The sequence below is a fragment of the Tursiops truncatus genome, chromosome 17, assembly GCF_011762595.2.
Source record: "Tursiops truncatus isolate mTurTru1 chromosome 17, mTurTru1.mat.Y, whole genome shotgun sequence".
Taxonomy (NCBI): domain Eukaryota; kingdom Metazoa; phylum Chordata; class Mammalia; order Artiodactyla; family Delphinidae; genus Tursiops; species Tursiops truncatus.
In genome coordinates this window covers 5,691,736-5,713,345 of record NC_047050.1, presented here as the reverse complement: position 1 = coordinate 5,713,345, position 21,610 = coordinate 5,691,736, and the positions used below count along the sequence as shown (strand labels likewise).

General features: G+C 45.1%; 1 protein-coding gene across 12 annotated transcripts in view; it reads right to left on the bottom strand.

Annotated features, from left to right (window-relative positions):
- Positions 1–21,610, bottom strand: part of FAM110B (family with sequence similarity 110 member B) — a 129,907-nt gene that overhangs the window by 51,089 nt on the left and 57,208 nt on the right. For 4 of the 12 annotated variants that reach the window (XM_019925302.3, XM_019925299.3, XM_073794408.1 and 1 more), the window contains one exon: positions 5,309–5,397. The exons of 2 other annotated variants lie outside the window; for them this stretch is intronic. The gene's annotated coding sequence lies outside the window, so the exon portion shown is untranslated. Of the gene's footprint in view, positions 1–315; positions 557–5,308; positions 5,398–10,701; positions 11,196–20,583; positions 20,827–21,610 lie in introns of those variants that run through there. 6 more of the 12 variants (XR_012327155.1, XM_033842848.2, XM_019925300.3 and 3 more) reach the window with 3 other exon arrangements.

Below are 21,610 nucleotides of genomic sequence, written 5' to 3'. Positions count from 1 at the left end.
TTTGGGGGTTTTTTTTGTTTGGGGGTTTAATTTTGGCGGGGCGGGGCGTGCTGCATGGCATGTGGGATCTTAGTTCCCCAACCAGGGATGGAACCCGTGTCCCCTGCAGTGGAAGCTCGGAGTCCTAACCACTGGACCACCAGGGAAGTCCCTGGATACTGCCTTGATGAGGGTGAGGATCCCAGTTGAGAGGTGGCTTTAACTGCCAGGCTCTGGAATTTAAATCTGACCCATGGGTAACTGGGAGGAAGCAGGATGTTGGAGCAGGGAAGTAACAAGATGAAAACAGTGCTTGCAAAAGACTTTTCTGCTTACCAAGTGGACTGGTCTGAGAGCAAAGAGTAAGGCAGGCCCGCGAACAGATGGCGAAGTCAGGAATGGAGCTGTCTGGTGACAAAGAGATGCCAGTGCCGACGCACGGGGCACACGGAGGGTCCGCAAAGCTTGACGCCTACACAGGCACGTGGGCTACAGAACCAGGAGTCACGCCATGGGGCGTCCTTCCAGAGGAAGGTCCTTCCGCTGACCGTCCTGGTCAAAGCTGCCTCTCTTTGACCTAGGATGATGCAGAGCTCAGCTTTAAGTGTGTCCTACAGAGAATCAGACCCACAAGACTCAAGTAACAGCAAGAGATCGATATTTCTGGTCACCGATGGACCAGTGCCCCGTGAAGCATGTCCAAACACCACCCAATGACCAGGGGCAGAGAAAGTGGCTTCTCCTCCTCAGCTGAACAGGAGGAATTTCCCAAAGAAGAAACGCAGATTAGGAGGATTCTCAGGTTTCTGTTGCATCTATGAACACAGGTATGTAACAAAGTAACAGAAGTGAACATGGAACATACTTTTATCCTGGGGTCTTTGTAATGTTCAGGCCGCTATAGCAAAACGCCACAGACTAGGTGGCTTAGGGACAACAGACGTTTATTTTCCACAGTTTTGGAGGCTGGACGTCCAAGGTCACGGTGCCGGCACGGTCGTGTTCTGGTGAAGGCTCCCCTCTGGGCTGCAGACTCCCTGCCCCAACCTCACGTGGCGGAAGGAGTAAGGCATCTCCCCGGAGCCTTTCTGTAAAGGGCACTAATTCCTCCCATTCATGAGGACGCCACCCTCAGGACTTCAGCACCTACCAGAGGCCCCATCTCCTAATTACCTCCCCATTGGCCACCAGGAGTTCAACACATGAATCTGGGCGGGGGACACACACACTGAGACCACAGCACTGGGCTATCGTGCGTGGACCAGCGTGGAGAGGACACTCCATGTTTCTGAACTTCGCTGAGTATTCAGAACGCATAAACGCTTTCTCAGTCCGCAGGGATGCAGCAGACACGGAGCGGGCTGGAGAATGAATGTGAAGGTCTAATCCCTCAGCAGGCGTCCTCCTCTCTCTCTAATGGGCATTTTCTTATGGGGCCCTCAACCAACTTTCCTGTTCCATTTATGACCCCATCACTATAAAGAAATCAACTGGTGTGAAAGGTCTGGGGTCTTACAGAAGAGGTGGACCTGGGTTCTACGCCCAGCGTGTGTCTGGTCACATGGCTGCCCTTTATGTGAGGTTAATCTCTTTGATTCTCATACCCCTGTCTACACCATGAAGACTCTACACCTTCCCTGCAGGCACGTGGTGCTTCCAGCAGTGGGGTCCCAGAGCAGGTCTTCCACAGACGACGGCCTTAACCTTTCTGCTGGTCTTTGTAAGAAAGCAATGCCTCCGTTGACAATGAACTGACTTAAAGTGTAACAGCCATTAATAATGAACAACAACAAACTACGCACACACAGCAACCCACAGAATTTGTCTTTCATTCGATTTCAAAAAACAGCATTTTAAATACGCCAAATAACTTAAACGGTAGTTTAGTCATTTAAATTGTAATCAACAGTGGCTTCTTGAACCTCATAATACATGTGTGTTAAATCCTCACAAATAGAATCTGCATACAGGGGTATTTATTTTATTTTTTTTTTAATTATTTTTTTTGAAGATTTTCTGATGTGGACCATTTTTAAAGTCTTTATTGAGTTTGTTACAATATTGCTTCTGTTTTTTCTTTTGCTTTATTTTGACCCCGAGCCTTGTGGGATCTTAGCTCCCCAACCAGGGATCGCACCCGCACCCCCTGCATTGGAAGGCGAAGTCTTAATCACTGGACCACCAGGGAAGTCCCGTGGGGAGGGGTATTTATTTTAGAGAGGGAAATATCCTTATATCTATCCTTCCAGAAGCCTATAGGATCTCTGTGAACAAGGGGAATAAAACAACTGAAATCCCAGCTGCTTTTTCCCAAGGATGCCCCCTCCTCTCCCTCTTCCGTTTTAAAAGGCAGTGAGCCCGGTCAGGGGGTCTCGGCAGCGGCCTGCCCTCCCCGGCCCCAGGAGACCTGCTCAAGGTCAGCCGAGCCGGCCTCGGGGAGTCACCTGACGGTTCTGGTGGAACCTGAGCTCTGAGTCACTCGCTTGGCAAAGAACTGATGTGGCAAAAGGCAGAAGTCAGAGATGCTGGCGTGAAAGGCAGATGAGTCATGGAGGGGAAACGGATCCCTCGCTGCGGAGGACCAGCCTCAGGAAACACTGAGATGGAGAAAAGGTGTTTGTGGCAAGCTAGCAGGTGGTCTTGGTCAGGACCATTTAACACACAAACAAAACTGCAAGGCTGCTTTTGGTCCCAGCAATCTCACGTTCCCAGCGCTCACACTCTAAAAGAACAAAACTCCATCCCAGAGAAGTTTTGAAAATGGCAACTTTCCGGGAGAAACTCACGTTATCAATTATTTCAGTTTGATGAAGATAATGAGCAACTAAAAACAAGGGAAACATTGTAACTTACTTCCTGAAACTGCAATCACCTGAATAATGCACAGAGGTTGGTGGTTGTGTGTCCCTTGAAAGGTGACTCACATGTACATTACATAGGACGACTGAGGTTCTAGGTTGAAAAAACTCCAAAGTCTGATTCAAAGCACATTACAAGGTCATTTTGTGCCTGCATTTTCTTTTTTAGTCTCCTAAAAGAAGGGATCACTTTTTAAAAAAGACCCATCTTATACTTTTAAAACATAATAACCTTAAATACACGTATTGAGGAGTGGTGAAAAATGTTGATGGTGATTAATAATACATATCCTTTATAAGGCGACTTATCTGTCATTTACAAACTCAGAAAAGAACAAGTTTTAAAGAACTTTAAATGTGAAAATAGCCTAAAACAATGGAAAGCATTTGGATAACAAGACAAAAGCTACGCTTTTCACAACAATCTTTAGAGCACCTTTTTGTTCGTTTCTATCTTCTTTAGGGGAAACTGGTATAAAAACGATTTGAAGTAACCAGCACAGAGACCTGGCATTACTTGGGAATCAGACACAGGAGCCCAGATTTAGAGTCTACGTAACCCAGGTGACACTGTGTTAATGAGTGACAGGGCTGAATCCTTTCTAATCTTCCTGACGCAGGGCCTGTGGCCAAATAATAATATTGACAAAGCTCAAGACGATTATGCCTGTGAAGGTAACCCACTATCTGATCCGGGAGGGAGGAAGGAAGGAGGGGCCCCCGCTTCTCCAGGCCTACCCTCTCCCCGGCACGTGCTGTGGCTGTGTCATGTGACCTTGCCCAAACCCCTAGGAGCGTGTTGGTATTCTTACTTGGCACGTGGGAAACTGAGGCTTAGAGGTGAAGTCCACTGGCAGGGTTAGTACGCAGCGGAGCTGGGTATACACTCACGTCTACTCAACATTGCAGTTCTTTCCTGGCCACTGGGGCTGCCAATTCACCTGCTAGCAGGAGCCAGCTGGGCGGGAGGAGGGGCGCAGGGAACCCCGAGAGGGAACAAGAGGCCCCTGATTGCTGCGGACTTGTCCTGCTCTTAGCACTTGGAAGTCCCACGTTCCAGAAAACCTCTCACTTGTGGGCAAATCGAGATGGGTGGGCTCCTAGAACGAGCAGAGTGGGGAAGACAGGCCCTGGTGGAGACGACCCCCATTAAGCCCACCTGTGTGGAGGTGCAATTCCACGAGCTGGGGGCTGGGGATGGGAGATGCTGAGTTCCCTCCAGCCAAGAGGAGCCCAAGGCTTTCATATCAGAACTTCTTATATCTGTGGTAAGGGAACACGGTGAGAAGACTGACGGATTTCAGTGTGTCTCGCTGATACGTGCTGTTGGCTTTTTCTTCAATCCCCCTTTCCACAGATGGCAGAATTCCACCTGGTAGAGGCTGATTCTTATTTGTCAGCCTAGGCTAGATGCTAGAATTCCAGGAGACCCACACCGTCTACCCAACGAAGTTCTGCATGACGGAATGACAAACAGCTATAAAATGCCCGGCGTGCTATCCAGGTAATGGTACGTTACATATGGATGCTGGAAGAGAGGCTCGAGGATAGCTGCCAATCAAACCAAAGCACGTGGTCACTCGGGAACACGGGCGCCGAGGCTAAGGCTTGGTGACCTCACAAGGGCTGCTCTTTACCACGTGTCAGGCCCTTGCACACGTGAGTTAACTGGAGAGCTAGCTGTCTGTCCATTTCCTAAACATTCTCAACTTCCTCATTTGGTGACACTGAGCTCTCAGCCCCTCTGTCAAAGGGGAGGAACCATCTGGACCTTGACCACTGCTCATCTACTTCCTCAGCTCCTTCATGGGAAGATGGGTCTGGCTAAAGGATGTCTCCAGGCTCGCCATCAGGAAGGAATCCGGTGGCGTGGACGTGGGACAAAGCACCCAGCAACGTCCTTTACGGACACACACACTCCCACGTCTGCTGACTGTCCTTCAACACCTGCCCCACTCTCTTGGTCTGTCCCCTGGCTGACATCTAGGTTCTGCCCTCCTGATGGGACCTCCCTAGGGAGGCCATCCTGCAAACATCTCTGTGCCCCAGGCTCCCAGGCATTTGCTGTTGTCCCTATAGCATTAGGGCTGCCAGAAAACACCACCTCACTCCCCAAGCACAGACAGTGGACTTCGCACTGGAGTGTAAAAACGTTCATTTTTTGGATACTGTTTTCGAATCCATGCACTTCTAGATACCAGGGAGATTATGAGTAAATATTACACAGCCCTTAAAAGACCAGAACTGCTGGGAGACATGCAGGCAACATAACACGGAAACCCCTGGGGAAGGAAATCATCGTCACTGTTAGTTTGACCCTGCAGGCCCTCAAAGGTGGGACTCCTCTTTTTTTTGCCAGATAGCAAAATACCTGAAACCTCAGCCTTTGTCTTAGTGTAATATGACAGAGGTTTTCAGAGAGAATCAATACCTTCTGCTCAGAATGGATCAAAGCAAAGCAACACACTTACTTGAAAGAGGACTGAGTATTTTACGGATTGCTGGCAGAAGTCACAGGGAATCCTCCCTCTCTTAAAGTACTCTCTGCTGCACGAAATATCTAAAAACAGAGAAAAGAAAAGATCGCTATTGCTTTCTTACTTGACAAAAATAGGCAGGCTATTAAATATTTACAACAACAGAAAATGAAAATTCTTTTAAAAATTGGTCAATAGATTTAAAAAGACAGATAACGAACACGGAGGTAAACCAAACTGTGTTAGTTTTTACATACACATTTCAGTTAGAAGCTAAGTGTTTTGTTCACCTTGACTAGTTTTTGAAGGAGACATCTAACCGCAGAGAGCAAGTATAAAGATAGAAGAATGTCAACACCAAGTTGTGGGAGGTCATACAGACGAAGGTGACAGGGCGTCATCTCATCCTCAGAACTGCCGCTCTACACACGGGAGTCCGCGTGTGCGCAGGGAGTGACGGGCTGTCAGAGTCTCAAAGGGCCTTAGAGCCCACCTGGGACAAACCCCACTTCAGTCCACGACACAGAGCCCACTCAGGGCGAGGGCTCAGCACAGACCACCCAGCTGGCTGGGGCAGAGCTCCTGACTGCCACAGGGGCACCCTTCACAGCACTGCAGCCTGCCACGCCTGTAGCCATTCATTCATTCATTCATTCACTCTCCAGGACTGACTGAGCACTTCCTATGGACCAAGTTCTATTCTAGGCTCTGGGGGTTAAGACCAAGTCTCTGACCTCCAGAGAGGGGAGACTAAATAACAACAGATACTGTCTTAGACGGTCCCACTGGAATGGCAGTTGGGGACACTTGAGCATAATCCCGAAAGCACTGAGGGGACAAGCCTGGGGTCTACTGGGGGAAGCACCCTCCGAGCAAGGGGGCAGCCGGGGCCCCGAGCAGGGGGAGCAAGGAGGCCGATGTGGCTGAAGCGGGGACACTGTGGAGATGCAGGAAGGCGGCTGAGTCTGTGGCCATGGATGAACCAACCGATGGAATGCAGGGAACAGGGGGGCTAACGGAGGGCAGAACCTTGGAGAACATCTGTTTAAAAGGGGGGCAGAAAAGGCAGCTGGGAAGGAACAGCCAGGGATGGGAAGCCAGCAGGGTTGGCTGCCGGCTCTGCGATCAGCTCTGACGGAGAATACTTCCAGCTCAGCGAGGAGGGCGGGGTAAGGACAGAGGGAAAGACAGAGGCTGCTCTTCTGACGGGCTGTGCAAACGTCGGTGTGCAAGCCTGACAGGGCAGAACACTAGAGCATCTGGAGGGTGTTCTGACTGCAGGCCCCGAAGTATCGGAAATGCAGGGCCGGTTCCATGTAGACATTTTCCTGGCGGCAAGAGCTAATGCAAGTGTGTGACCCTTAAGGGGGACTTCCCCTCCAAATCTGGCAAGACTGAAAATCTGTCTAAATTCCATCAAATGTATAAGGAGAGCAGAAGGCCTTAATCATTGGAAGGTCAAATGCAAGTGCTATATTCCAAGCCCAGAATTTACAAGCTTGTCTTTAATGAGCACATACAAAATAAATGACTGAAATAAATAAAAGAGCTAATTAAATAAATAAAACAGTCAACCGGCATCCCATCGCAAATGATAACTCCTGGCAATGCAAGCAGTTCTAAAAGCAATCCCTAAATTACTTAAGAGTACAACAGTGAGGAAGGTGTTTTGTGATGCCTTTAAGATGCATCTTTAAATTACTGGATGCATTTAAAAATTTTTTTCGAATCCCACGTGATATAAATCTATTGCAATAAAAATACTTCCAGGCAGGGCTTCCCTGGTGGCGCAGTGGTTGAGAGTCCGCCTGCCGATGCAGGGGACATGGGTTCGTGCCCCGGTCCGGGAAGATCCCACATGCCGCGGAGCGGCTGGGCCCGTGAGCCATGGCCGCTGAGCCTGCGCGTCCGGAGCCTGTGCTCCGCAACGGGAGAGGCCACAACAGTTAGAGGCCTGCATACCGCAAAAAAAAAACAAAACAAAAAACAAAAAAAAACCTTCCAGGCAGCAATCTAGTGTGCATTCTGAGGAGGGTTGGGAGGAGGAAGAAAAGACACAACAGTTCCTGTTTATGACATTTACTGTTACAGATCACACATACGGCAACAGGGAGACTGAAAGTCCCTATCAAAGAGGAACCAGGTCTGTGGCCCACGCTGACTCCTACTTGACACTAAGAGCGGTGCTTGTGGTGCAAAAACGTTCTAGATCAAGCACTACTGCCCTTGCCCTGAAGTCTTCACACCACACCCCTGGTCACTCCTCCTCAGGATCCCCAAGCTGGCGCCTCCCTCTGCTCCCTGCACCCCATTATTATTTATCTCACGGCCTCTCCTCCACAGTCTGCCACTGCCTGCTGAGAGGGCTGCGCCTTCTCTCCTTTTTTAAGGCTTAGCACAGAACCTAGCACGTGGTAGGTGCCCGTAATTACAGAATGAATAACGAAAGAAAGACTAGACACACTTAGATGAGGCCTAACGGCTCCTCAGACATTTTTCCAACCCAGGCAGGTTCTGGAGGATTGACCCTGAAATACTTATCAATTGTGAATGACAGGCCTCCCTCAGTGCTTTTGATGCCACAGATGCCAGGGGACCAGCCAGAGAGCCGCCTGCGGGCGCCACCTGGCAACTCTTCACCGCATGCCCTGGACTGCCCCCCCACTCCTTCCTTTTTACTGGAACTTTCAGGCCCTGTGCAGCCCAGTTGCTTTGTGGCACATCATATTCTACGTGGAAGGACTTTTCATTTTTAAACTGATTATCATTTTTCCTGCTGTCATTATCAGCCCCTAGAAGAAAAAGTGAGAGAGTATCTCTTATAGCAGACAGTGTTTTAATTTTAAAATATTATACGCTTTACGCTCTAGCTCATGCTAATAGACCTATTTTTGATTGGTCAGAAATGTCATTCATCCATGAAGAGTTATGGAATTTAAGGATGAGAGAGAACAAAATTTTAAGTGCCCAAGACATTTGTTTTTACTTTCTTATCTCAGAAATACATAAAGATTCGTGTAGTTAAAAAAAAATGTTAAGATGTGACTCATCTGAAGATAAAAGTGCAGATTTTGTTACTTTGCAAAAACATAAATAACATTTTACTTAGTGCTATTAGAAAAATGCCCCTTTAGTGTATGTTAAAAGGCCCTCCGGGATATCATAGTAAATTACTACACAGTATTCACACACGGTTATATTTATATTTACCTCTGTAAGAAGTTCCTTCTAGACACAGAAAGTCTTTTAAGATCCAACCCTGACAGTCAGCATCGGCCAGAACCACTTCCCACGGCTTCCCGTGACACACAGCTGAACAACGATGCTTGTAGGGGAGAGTCACACAGCTTGCGTTTGAACAATAATTTACTTTTTTTTTTTTTCTTTGCGGTACGCGGGCCTCTCACTGTTGTGGCCTCTCCCACTGCAGAGCACAGGCTCCGGACGCGCAGGCTCAGCGGCCATGGCTCACGGGCCCAGCCGCTCCGCGGCATGTGGGATCTTCCCGGACCGGGGCACGAACCCGCGTCCCCTGCATCGGCAGGCGGACTCTCAACCACTGTGCCACCAGGGAAGCTCAATAATTTACTTTTAAGGCAGCCGACTTCTTAGAATGTTCTAAGACCAGGGTAATTTAGGAAGCGTTTCACGAGATTAAGAAAAGGGAGAGGGATAGACAACGATGGGATCGCATCTGTTTATTCTTCCCCAAGTGAGGGTCTAAGCCCGTCTGTGGATAGGAGGTTATTTTCCACGTCTGCACAGGGAGCACCTCAGGCAGAGAATGAAGAGGCAGGAGGGCTCCGGGCACATGACGAAGAGCAAAGCCCAGAACTGAGCTGCGCCCTCCGCCCCTCACCACGCAACCTTGTGAAATGTGACGGGGGTGTGGTTTGCATCATCGGGGCGCCCAAAGAGGAAGTCAGTGCCCCCCGCAGGGTGACCCCTCCAGTGCCCATTTCACCAGACACAGCATCTCAAAACCCAGATGCCGGATGACAATGAACCACACTCAACTTTCTTATTACAGGCGACACCCTATCACAGTAAAGGACAAACTTTCAGAATATTCCTTGTTCTTTTCTTCAAACTGTTGTTTGGGAGAAACAGTACACCCCAGGAATGGACGAGGGAGGGAATTCGCAGGGGCTGAGGGTGTGGATGGGGAGGGAAGCACAGTTAGGGTTCTGAAGTTTTCCTCGACCAAAGAACACGACGAACCCCTTGAACCCGATTATAGCTTCAAATCAAAGCAGCTACTTTAAGCAAATTCTGAAATGGCAATGTCTGGCTTTTCAGGAGCAGGAGGTAACTCCTGACAGCCTTCAGATACCAGCAGAGCTCTCCACGGATCCCAGACGCATGGTGGCAGCCAGCCAGCCGTGTGACTGGTGACTCAATACACAAGTTTCTGTGGTCTCCACCGTCTCATACAGTGAGGACATCAGTATTGAAGTTTGAGGGCTAAATGGTGGCAAGGGGCTCTTCCCGAATAAAACAGAACTCTGCGGAGAAGGTACGCTGAGAAGCAGACGCTCGCACTGCATTTGTTTGCATTTATTTAAGCTCAGCCTTAGCCATTTAAATATTTTTCCTTCTGAATGTATCATCTTTATCACAGAATTCAAGATTATTTACTGTTTGATTTGGAAAATCATCCAGGCAACCATGAACAGAAATTTTTAAATGTTGTCAAACGTAAGTCAAAGGGGTGAGAATCCCACCTTCTGTGATTTCAACTCCCTAAACAACATCCTTATTAAACAAAGCCCGAGTCAAAAATTCTGTTCAGCACAGGCCGAGTACACACCTAGAAGTGTTTCTGGCAGAGCGGGATACGCTAACATCCTCTATATGAAAAAAGCTTCATGAAAACTACAGAAGGGGAAACAAAGAGAGCCATCCAAAATGAAGGCTGCACACATCTCTGAAGAAACAATGGACATTACTTCTGCTGAGACCCTGCGTTGACACCAGGAGACCCGCTGCTCTGTCCTAATTAAAGTGTGTTTCTCCGAACTCTCCTCCACGGCTCATTATTCAGGAGAGTCCGGACCCCATGCAAACAAAGTCGACAGGGCACTGAAACGCACCTCCAAACACACCTAAATGGATGCAACACCGGGCTTTCCTAAACAGCAGAGAACCAATGAGAAGAGCTCCCCAGCACATGCACTCTTGAATCCAGGTAAAAACAAGATTCCTACATGAAGACGGTAGCTGTCTACCAGCCCAGCCTCCTCCGGGAGGACATATTTTACATGGAACGCCGGAGAGCGTGTGATATTAACAAAAGCAAGATCAAATTAAACAGATGACATGATGCACACACTTCATTTCATGCATGGCCGTGTTTTTCAGGCGAGATAAAGACTCAAAGTAATTACCATGAACTGAAACTTCTTCCTTGATCTCCTCTGGCAGCCGGCAGTCGGTGACTGCCGTGCTCCCTCAACAAAGACGATCGCCTTCTCCTCGGTGCCTGATTCCTCCTGTAATGCTACCAGCTAAGCACCTCCACAGTGGGCAGAACGCAGCAGAGTATCTCTGTATTCGTGTCTCCAATGCAGCATAAAGAGTACTGTGGAAACCTATCAAACCGGCGAGCAGCTAGGCTGGCAGCCAATGAGGAGCGGCTCGGGCGGAATCCGGCACATGCTCTCTGAGGCTCCGGCTGTCAGCAGCGTTTAGCAGGCTGCTAATCTAATTATAGCTAGTTTGCTAGCACAGAGCGATTGGAGCAGAGCACGGGAGCAAATTAAATTTTAATAAATGAAACCCGCAGACAGAATCATCCTGATTTCTTGTCATTTTGAGGATTAATGTGTCACCTTATAAACTAGAAGTGGTTTTTAAAGTGCATTCTTGTTTTTCTTCCGATCTGGAGAAACAAAGAGTGGTTAAATCAATGTATGGTATAGCCAGTTTCCTTAAACTTAACAGGTTCCAAAGAATATGAAAAACTATATATATATATGTATATATATATGTATATATATGTTTAACTGAATATATATATTCAGTTATATATATTCATATATATGTTTAACTGAATCACTTTGCTGTACAGTAGAAATTAATACAACATTGTAAATCAACTATACTTACCTAAAATAAATTAAAAAAAAAAAAACTTCACAGATTCCAGCACTGAAGAATAAATCATAAAGTCAATAGTAGGAAGGTATTAGTGGTGGTGCTATAAAATCTGAGACTTCACTTTATTCACCCTGATTAGCAATTTGCCACTTATTTGTCCTAAAGGGCTAATTAGTCTCTCAATATAGTTTGAAATATCCATCGTGGAAATGTACTAATTTCCACCCATCATGGAAATGTACCAATCAAGGTGTCAAAAATCATCACCTTGGCTACACTGATGAATAATAATTCAGAGGTACAAGAGATGGAAAAGGAATATCGAAGTCATTGTAAAGGAAAAATTAAGGAAATCTGCCCACGGCACAATTTAATGGTGACAAGAGTTCTAGAAGCTGAATCTTGCAGGAGGCACAGGAGAAAACCATGCATTCCAATATCCAGGCTGCCTGGATCAGCTACGCCCTCCTGGGTGACTTGGGGCAAGAGACTGGATGTCTCTGAGTGTCAGAGGCAATAGCGGGAGGCACCTTGCAGCATCACTGCCAGAAGCGATGCGCACTCAGCACTCAGCGCAGGGCCTGGCACAGAGTGAGTTCTAAATTAAGCTATTATTAACAGCAGCAATGTTTTCACAATACCATAGTGTCTCCCTTCTTTTCTGGTATCAGGCTACTCAAAAAAGAAGCATCTAAACTTCTCCAGTGTACAGCTTTGTCAGAAATATCATTTCGAAGTAATTAATGGTGACACGCCAAGAGCAGACCTGATTCATCATGCAGAACCATTATTGGTGTTCACTGTAGTCACAAACATTATTTCACCTACTTCTTTCTGGATATGCGTTAGTCACTAATTTCAGTTTATTCTATATGAACCAATCTCAAAAGGAACTTGCAGGAAATTGGGGTTTAAAATTGCATTTCGTTAATGATTTGCAATATAGATTAAATGCCATTATACATTTGAGAAAGTGTTTTCGATGGACTATAAATTGGGGCAAGTCTGTAATGAGGAGGTGGATTAAATTTAAAATGATGCATTTATGTGAAAAGGGGAGAGGAGAGAGGTCAGCTAGTCAAGTGCAACTTTTGTCCCCGTATCTATTTATTTATTTGTTTTCCCTTCAAGTCATTTCTTCAATAGGTTCTACAAAATTAACAGTCCTCCAATGATATTAATCAAATCTGTTAAACTTATTTTCTGTAATTTCCCCAAATCCGTGTATGTTCCACCAGTCAAGTTCCAATCCAATGATAACATGCAAACTTCTCATTTCTGCAGTTATGCTGTGCTTTGGTTTTTCTCTGAAAACCTTTACAAAAAGCTGACATGCTCAACAGCCATTATGATTTGCTCTGAGGAACCAAATACTCTCAGGGGTTAGTTAGTAGCTGTGGAAAAAAATACTGACTAAGCGGCATCCTTCATCCTTCCATCTTTCGGTACCACAAACTGGATGGGAAATAAACTAAGGAAAGGAACAGCATGGCCCATAAACGTCAGGGGAAAGCACAGAAACTCATGGTCTATACATCCAAGAGTGAAAACGTGTGTAGAAATGTAGACACAGACACCAACTGTGAGAAAATACGATAGAGACAAACTTCCTAAAATGACCCTCACATGTGCTACCTTGAAGCAGTGTCCATGTGGATTATCAAACCACCATCACCATTATCAGGAGTAAAACTTCAAGAGGAATTGGCTTCAGTGATTCGGCCTAAGGCAGCGCTCCCTGGAGGCTGCCAGGATACAGCCTGGTACCACTCGCAGGCATTCATCTGGGAAACGCTAACAGCTCTTCCTCTTCATGTAACAGACTGCTGGCTCAAAAAGGGGGCACTTTTAAAAAGCTGTTTGAGGGCTTCCCTGGTGGCGCAGTGGTTGGGAGTCCGCCTGCCGATGCTGGGGACACGGGTTCGTGCCCCGGTCCGGGAAGATCCCACATGCCGCGGGGCGGCTGGGCCCTAGAGCCATGGCCGCTGAGCCTGCATGTCCGGAGCCTGTGTTCCGCAATGGGAGAGGCCACGACAGTGAGAGGCCCACGGACCGCAAAAAAAAAAAAAAAAAAAAGCTGTTTGATTAATTTGTCTCGTTCCTGTTTTGTACAAGACATTTAAACAGACACTTTGTAAGAGAAAGAAGCAACTGATCCTTTCTTAGGTCTCAAGTTGAGAGCCCCTATATTAGTTTGAAACTGAGTAGCAGTTAATTGCTGATCGTTCTTATTGCCCCTCTGCCCGGAGAGCCTAGATTTTTTTTTTTTTTTTTAACCTCTGGAATGAGGGCTTTTGTCTTTGAACTTCAGTCAACTCTGCCTTGATTCTGAAAAATCAAAACTCAGTGAAGAGTTTGGGGCACCTACTCTGTGTAAGGACCGTGCAGGGAGTTGGCAGGGGCCCCGGATTCTCAGTGGAGCTTCCATTCTAATGAGGGATAACCAGTAAGTGATGCGTCAACACAGGGGTAATTGTGACGGGAGGCAAAGTGCTGCGAAAGGATACAAGTTGGGGTAAGAGTCGGGTCTGCAGTTGAAGGATGCTTTTGGCTGGAGGGTGGGTGTGACCAGGAGAGCTATGGAGTCCCGGAGAGGCGGATGGAGCCAGGGGACCCAGACGGAAGGTAGAGGCACAGCCGCAAACAGCAGACTCGGGGCGAGGAAAGGGTTTGGTCCGAGCCTCTGGAAAGCTGCGCGTTGACTGTATCCTCAACAGGAAGGATGTATCCTCCAGCTCCCCTTCTTTCTAGTTATCTTCCAAGTCCCACCCTCACTTACCCTTCTCTGCACTAGGTGTGAAAACACATATATTTCACACGGGCTGCCCGGGGGGGGGGGGGGAGAACCTAAAATACTAAGGGGACACGGCTTCATTAATTCAAGAAATACATATTGAGCACCTATGACGTGATCGTGGGTTGGGATGTGGCCCCTCCCCGAACACAGCTCACCAGTGAGGGAGACGGTTAAACACCTGGGAGCCTGCCAGAGGGGGATGGGCTTCAGAAAAAGAGCCACCACACTAGGACAGCACTGAAATGCTGTCTCAGGCCTTCCTGGCAGGCTTTGTCTTCAAATGTGGAATTCTGTCCTTACAGTTCCACTGTGTTCACCACCCCGCTTGGCCAACGACAAAGCTGAGACCTCAGAGACGCGGGCCTGGGGACACACAGCAAGACACAAGGTTGGAAGTCAGGTCGAGACCCAACTGGGATGGTCCTGGAGCCTCACAGCGGGAAGAGCAGAGACCGCATCTTTGTTTTCGGAAGACTTACTGACGTCATCTTCCATATATGCACACAGAAGCATATGGATTTCTCTCCACAAACTAGAAAAACTGACTCTTTTATATCTTCACCTCAGACTTTTCACAGAAAACGGGGCCATCTTGATATGAATGTTATTCAATGTGGTGTGTAAAGGCTCTTGGCCAAAAAGAAAAAAAAAATATGTAAAACAGAAAGGATTTCCTGAATTTATTCGGCAAACATTGGTGCTGTTTTTTGCGGGGCACTGAAACATGAAGAGAAGTAGAACGGCCTTGGCCTCAAAGTGCTGAGAAGGCGGGTCCGGAGGTGGGCAGCCCTGCAGTTAGACACACTCGGAAGCAGACTGGGGCATCCAGCCCCAACACTCACGGGCACTGTGACTGCGGTCAAGTTACTGAGCCTCATGGGTGTCGCACTGTCCTCACCCAGCAAGTAAACCGACCAGCAGAACGTCTCCCCAAGGTTCCTGTGGTGATTAGACATGAACTCACGTGCAAAGCACCGAGAAGGCTGCCAGCCACCGGGCAACACCCGGAGCTGAGAAGTTCCTATTCCTCTTCCGCTGGGGCCTGGAACTTACTCGGTTCTCAAATGGGGTTCCTTGGTATCTCGGCTCTTCCTGCATCTCGTCATAATGATGCTTAACTCGTATTTATTTAGCTCCTATCATCTGTCAGATGCTGTGCTAGGAGGCGGACATGGACCCTCCAAACCAGGGAAGGAGGCAAATAAAACAACACCAATGATCTGAACCAAGTTTTCAAACTGACAAGGAAATTTCACATTCACTTTTGCTTTGAGTCTCTCCTAAGCGCTGTTAGGGAGGTGTTCTTACAGTTTTTCTCATTTTAGAGATGAGGAAACGAGCCCAGGGCAGTTACAGGTTTGCTCAGGACTCCAGACTCAATTCCTTCCTATTTTGCTCGTCTTTTCACTAAAACCATGTTTGTTCCAACACACAAAAAATGAATTATTATAACTCATGGGTATAGAATTAAACATTATTAAATATTATTAAGTAATCTGATATATAATTATTATAATCTAATAATTAGATATAATAATAATATTTAGATATCATTACATAATAAGAGCTATGAATTAGGTGGCAGAAGTTCTCCTGCGCTTATTAGCTTCTCTTCTGTTCTCAAACCGTACCATGTCTTCTGAATGCTGTCAGGCATCTTCTAGGTCGTGAAAGTGTTTCCCTCATGGGTAATCTCTGTACTACCAAAAGGACCAGGATTAGACTATCTCTACTGACCATCGCATAATTCCTACGAAACCTTAAATTATAATAAGTGGATTAATGTCCTAAATTTCAGCTCTGTCTTCTGAAGTGGAATGCCTACACATTTCAGTTAAATGCAGTTTCCTACACTTCTAAAAAGCTCTGTAAAGCATCAGTACCAGTTCTGGAATGTAACTCTACTACATGTATGGTCCAAAATCAAGGCATATCATCTTGCATGGGTAACGCATGCTGCTACTTTAAGTAAAAACTTCATGGAAGAACTTCAAGTATGCATGGCATGAATGTTCATAATTATGTTTTAACATACTAATTTTGAAAGATTAGGCTCTTATCCAAACAAATATGTAACTACAGAACACGATCTGGTATGAAATTCATCTGGGGTCCTTATGAAACTTTTCAAGTCAGTAGAGGCCAAAGAATAGCTGTCTTGAAAAATGTCATATCAGAACTTCGGAGGTTACAGTCTGCAGGACACTCCTTGAGAGAATTACGTTGCTAGGACAATATCATCATATACTTCTCACCTTCTATCCCATTATTTTTTATCCCAATCTAGCCACTTTCCAGCTGGTAACCTTGGGTAGATTACTTAACTTCCTCATGCTTGAATTTTCTCATCTGTAACATGAGTATGACGATGATGTGTACTTAAATGAGTTAATATATATAGAAAGCATTTAGGGAGCGCTCAGCATTTTGTAAACGTTATCTAAGTTCTCTCCACTTGGCTGATGGCAAAATTAAAACATCCAGGCCAAATGATTTTAATGTAATTAGAAAAACTGACCCTCTGTAGAAAAAGAACTAGATAATAAAAATAAATAACTATCATGCATGCCCTGAGCACAACCCAGATGGGAAATGCTATACTGTTAAGAGTTTGTTAATAACATCTAGAAATTCTGCAACTTATATAAGCGTGACTTCTTTTCTGGGACAATTTGGAAAACCTTCTTGAAAATTTTACAAATACGTATACCTTTCCCCTGGCCACTCACTTAGGGAAAATCATCCCCAGGAAAGAGCTGGGATCACGTGCTAAATTAGAAATGATTAAGGACATGTGCCAAAAAAAAATACAAGTAAGGAATTTATCACAGTATCCTTTATAGAACCAAAAGAAAAGAACCAAAAAAAGAAACAAAAATCTTATTCAACAATAGCTACTACATACATGATGGCGTATAAATAAAATGAATGCAACAGTATGCAGCTATTCAAGTGATACTATAGAATATTTATTAAATGGAAATATAGCTGAATATTAAGTGAGAGTCAAATCGATGTATATTATGATTCTATTTTTGTTAAAATTACCTCTCTGTGTATACACGCACATATCTCTGTGACTATATACGGAGAAAAAGTCTAGGGGCAAATGTCACAATGTGAATAGTTTTTATCTTTGCATGGTCAACTCGTCCAAATTGTTTCATTTTTCTACTGTGCTACTCACGCCGAACATAAATTTTTAATTAAAACTTGATATTTTTCCCACTCCCACCCAAGGAAAAGAAAAAACTAGGGGTGGCAAGTTTTTAATGAGTGGCCCCTCTGAAGTCTCAGACTTGGAGGTTCCTGCTGCCTTCCCTGGTCATCGGCTCTGGCCTTCAGCTAGTCTACAGGATGCAGCTCAGCTTTTCTAACCAGCTAGTAAGCAGCAGCCTTAGCAAACACAATTTTGATGTACTAATCGATCCCAGCCAGAACTCAAACCGTCAGGGTGGGAACCTAAAGTTCAGCCTGGATTGTCAGTCAGTCTGCTGATGATGATTCGGCATTAGGGCCTCTGCGGACACTACAGCAAGTCCTCCCTGGAAATTACTGTACAGCCCAGACATTCCTCCCCTGAGTTATTTGTGTAATTCTCTCCTTCTATCCAAAGGCGCTCTTAGGCACTTAAAAGATATGTCCAGGTTCAAACGCCTGGAAAGACACCAGTAAGTTTAAGTGATGGAGAAAGAAAGGAAAATAATTTCTTTGGATATAAAGTTAGAAACATTAGCGTCACTGAAGACTGACTGGAACCTTGGCAAGTTTCGGAAGCTTATGGACTGTTACCCACTCCAGTAGGAATCGAGTTTAAAATAAGGTAAAGCAAAGCAATCACCTTTCAGTGTGTCTGCCTAGACTGACTCTGTTTTTGCTTTCACAGTTTGAAAAGTCTTGTGAACCATAGCTCAGTATCATTAACAGATAATGGTTCCAAGGTTTTGTTAGAAAGATATTTCCATTTATATGTGTATATTTTAAAGGTAATTTTATTATATCTAGGGACCAATTTTTAAAGTTCTACAATAGAAAATAATGTGCAAATGGGATTTATTTAACAGAAATTTGCCTTGAAGCAAACTGAGCTCTGTTCTATTTATACCGTTAAGTGTCTAATTACCTGTAAAGCCAAAAGCCAAGAATTTTTTTTTTCTTACTGAAAATAATCACCCCGCCAGTTGCTTTTTTTTTTTTTTTTCCAGTACGCGGGCCTCTCACTGTTGTGGCCTCTCCCGTTGCTGAGCACAGGCTCTGGACGCGCAGGCTCAGCGGCCATGGCTCACGGGCCCAGCCGCCCCGTGGCATGTGGGATCTTCCCGTACCGGGGCACGAACCCGTGTCCCCTGCATCGGCAGGCGGACTCTCAACCACTGCACCACCAGGGAAGCCCCCCAGTTGCTTTCTTGAATGTTAAGTTGTTCATAAACGGTTTTCTGAATCTGGATTCCCTAGATTTCTCCTGTTTCTGTTTTCATATGTAGAGATCCTTTTCTACGTTTTCTTTTACAGCAAAGAGACAATTTTTCATTATGTAATCCTGTTCAAGGCAGGGACAATGATTAGGGAAGTTTTTTCACTTAACAAATGTTATTCTCCTGGAAAGTTTACCACTCAGTGATTTGAACAGAAAAAATACCGTGTCCTTCAAGAACGAGGAAGAACTTACTGAAGAGAAAGAATCCTTTGAAACTATGAACATCTGAATAGTTTCTAAATAAAGAAGAAAATCTGTGTCACTTATTTAAGGTTCCTTCTTGGGTTAACAATGTATGCTTTATGGACACAATAAAGAAAAAAGCTGTCCCTCTAAACGGCACTGAAACAGTCTGTAAATCTCTGGTGTAGTTTGCAAGTTATTTCTGCAGACGTGGGTTCTCTCTATGTAGGGCACCTTTCCTAAGCCCAGTATCAGTGTATCAGGGAGAACAAGCACATAGAAAAGATAAGCTTCACTGCATATTCCTTTTATCGTGTGTACATTATTAGCTTTGAAACTGGAAGTGATTTGAAGGACATTAATTCACCTTAAAGGAAACTTTCTTGGGCTTGTCTTTTACTTTATTTTCAAAGTCAGATTACAAGCTAATTTAAATTTCAAGTATTTGATTACATTCCTCTTGAATGACTTCCTCCTGATCATTGCCAAGTCAGTGTTCCCATTCAGGGCGAAGCTATTTTAATTCCACTGCAGGCAGGTCTCCTAATGAAGAGGAGAGTTTAAGTTCCTCTTACATGGAAGCGCACATGATGAAGGTTTTTCATCATAAAGTCTGAGTCAAGCCTACACAAGTGGGATTTTTTTGTACTAAATTATATAGGAGGCTTTTAAACGAATATCCCAGAGATGTTCTGTCATGGGAATAAATGGCATAAAGGACCTGACAGGTTACTGTGAAAGCACTGCAGGAGTCGGCAGGGCAGCCACAGAAACCGCCCACCTGACATCTTGATGGTATTTTGCACCTTTTAGAGAGTGAAGAAGCTTTTGAAGTTTTAATCATCTTCCTCCAAAGGTGTAAGCATAATCTTCCCATTTGTTTTTAGCGTTGTTTAAGAACAAAAATAATTTGAATATGTGATGTAAGTCAGTACCAGGCTTTAGAAAGATGGTACCTCACCAGGTTATCCTGAGAGTGGGGATGGGGGAGAAGTGGGTGGTTCTTAGTTAATTTTATTTTGTCTACAATGGGCACAGCTCATCCACATAGAAGAGTGGATCCTGGCTTCCCTGGCTGAAGTAAACAGAAAATCTGATTGCTCCTCCAACGGTAGTGATGGGTGGTCCCACTGATGAGAGTAAATACTCCAACCCCTGGAGATGCTCTCGGTGAGAGCCAGGGTCCTGCAGAGATGAAGCAAGGGCCTCTTGCCCCAAGCCCAAGCCTGGGACAGGCCAGGGGAGGAAGGAGAGTGAAAAAAAGTCTTTTTTGATTTGTAATTACAACTTTCCTTAAAATGTCCTCATTTTCAGCAATGGAACTTATACAGAATTTTTGCTATTATTTTTTTTCTTTTTTGAAAAATAACAATTTCTGTCTTCCCCAAAGATGCTGATGCTGTGTACTTTTTGGAAGGATGAAACAAAAAACCCCCTCTGTTGGCAACCAAGAGAAAGCAATCTTAAAGCACTGACATTTTAAACACTGGTGAGTCTTTGTTGTGTGAAATTAACTGGAATTTCAATTAACCTATGGTCCTTTTTGATTTACTAGTTTGGAGGCTGTTCTGTAGTCTGTGCTCACTCATGCCTCCATACATGTTTCTTTTCAGCATGACTCTCTGACCTAAACTGCAGTGAAATGGACTGTATGACACCAAATTTTTCATATATGAACAAACTGAAGTCATCCAACTGCAAAACTCAGTTCACCTGCAAAACTCCTGTCCGAGTCATCCATTAGCGACGTTCTGCATTTTGGGGAAATGTGTGCCACAGTGAGGAATCCAGACGGTGGTTCCCCTGGGTTCCCACGGATAAGAAAGGATTGTCCTCCCAGGAAAGGACGGGGAGCTGTTCCATGAAGACACTGAAATTCCAACACTGTGGTTTAATAAGGATAAACAAGTGAGATCAACGAGGCAGAAGGGAGAGGGAGCTCAGAAACAGATCCACAGACTTAAAGCTGACTTTTCACAAAGGAGCCCAGACAATTCAATGAAGAATGAAAAGCCCTTTCAACAAATGATGATGAACAAATGGATACCCATTTGGAAAAAATAGGAAACTTTGATCCCTACCTCACACCTAAAATATCAACCTGAGATAGATCAGAGACCTAAAAGTTAAAAACTAAAACTATAGGGCTTCCCTGGTGGCGCAGTGGTTGAGAGTCCACCTGCCGATGCAGGGGACACGGGTTCGTGCCCCGGTCCGGGAAGATCCCACATGCCGCGGAGCGGCTAGGCCCATGAGCCATGGCCACTGAGCCAGCATGTCCGGAGCCTGTGCTCCGCAACGAGAGAGGCCACGACAGTGAGAGGCCCACATAACGCAAAAAAAAAAAAAAAAAAAAAAAAAAAAAAAAACTAAAACTATAATGCTTCTAGAAAAAAAAACAGAGGAGAATATTTTTGCAACCTTGGAGTAGGTAAAAATTCCCTAGAGTCACAAAAACACTAACTGTAAAAGAAAAAACTGACAAAATGGTCTTTAAAAAAATTTTCAACTTCTGCTCACTGTGAAGAAAATGAAAAGACAAACCACTATATGAGAGAAAATATATCTTATATATAGATATGAAAAAGAACTTTTAGCCAGAAAAAATGAAGTGACTAATCAATAACAAAAGGACATACAATCCAACTCTAAAAAGGGGCAAAAAGTCGAACGAACACTTTGCAAAGGAAGATACACAAAAGACCTGTGAGTATATGTAAAGAGAGCCAACGTCATTCGT